Here is a 1489-nt window from a genome sequence, read left to right on the forward strand (position 1 = left end):
CAATAGGAACGTTCTAATTGGTCCAATTTCCCCTAGGCCAGAGTTAGGAAAAGGGGTAAGAAAAAATTCTGTGCAACTCGACACAAAAAAAGTAGAGACAGGTGTAAGCAATTACTGTAAATATTGCATGAGTATCAAAGGCATTACATAACGAGAAAAAAAGGAAAAAAATATATGACAAATTCCACTGCGAAATACCGACGCTGGCAACTCACCCGCGGGGCAAAAAAAGTAAACAAACGCCCCATCCGTTGGGCTGAACCTGCGTGCTTTCACAACCGTCGCTGCCGAGCCAGAAAGACGGGTCTCGGATACTGAAAATCGGAATGGAAAAACAACGCAAATAACTTTGGAAGACGATTAAAGGGAAAAGATAATAATAAAAAAAGTTAAAGTATAATCCCAGTCAACGGAAGTTAGTACCAGCAAGCTAGTTTTTCTTTTTATTTGATCTTTTCTTTGGACAAATCTCTCGATCACACACCGCAACAGGTTGGCCAAAAATAGCGGCACTCCAATTACTCCCGACGTCCGTATTTGCCTTTTTCGTGTTTTAACTTCAGATGGCCTTTGGCTTTAATGGCCTTGCACGGACTGAGGGCTTTTTCTTTCCTCTCTCTCTCTCTCTCTTTCTCCCTCAATCTCTTTCTCTCTTTCTCTCCTTTAATCTCTCTCGCTCTCTCTCTCTCTCTCTCTCTCTCTCTCTCTCTCTCTCTCTCTGTCCCTCTATCTCTCCTTCAATCTCTCTCTCTCTCTCTCCCTCTCTCTCTCTCCCTCAATCTCTCTCTCTCACTCTCTCTTTCTCTCCCTAGCTCTCCCTCTTTTTCCCCCTCAATCTCTCTCTCTCGCTCTCCCTCTTTCTCGCTCTCTCTCTCCCTCAATCTCTCTCCCTCTTTCTCTCCTTCAATCTCTCTCGCTCTCTCTCTCTCTCTCTCTCTCTGTCCCTCTTTCTCTCCTTCAATCTCTCTCTCTCTCCCTCTTTCTCTCCTTCAATCTCTCTCTCTCTCCCTCCCTCTCTCTCTCCCTCAATCTCTCTCTCTCTCTCACTCTCTCTCCCTCTTTCTCTCCCTAGCTCTCCCTCTTTTTCCCCCTCAATCTCTCTCTCTCGCTCTCCCTCTTTCTCGCTCTCTCCCCCCCCTCTCTCTCTCTCTCTCTCTCTCTCTCTCGTTCTTTCTTGCTCTTTTACGACGATGGACGGGGCGACCGAGGGAGAGGCAGCAAGGCCGAAAATCAGCCCCATTAGCGTGATCCGGACGCCTTAAACCGTCGTCGTTAGCGGGCGTTTATGATTTGCCCTTCTGCGAGCGTGTGTGCGCGCGTGCGTGTGTGTATATGTGTGTGTACGTGTGTGTGTGCGTGGGGCTGTTCTCTGTAGCAATGAATAGATATATGCCTGGTGTAATTACCGTCATGGTTTTATATACTCTTTTTTTTTTTACGTAGTTTCATTAGTAGTTACATGCCGAGTCAGTAGATTAATAATAATAAT

This window comes from Macrobrachium rosenbergii, chromosome 54 (assembly GCF_040412425.1).
Source record: "Macrobrachium rosenbergii isolate ZJJX-2024 chromosome 54, ASM4041242v1, whole genome shotgun sequence".
Lineage (NCBI taxonomy): Eukaryota > Metazoa > Arthropoda > Malacostraca > Decapoda > Palaemonidae > Macrobrachium > Macrobrachium rosenbergii.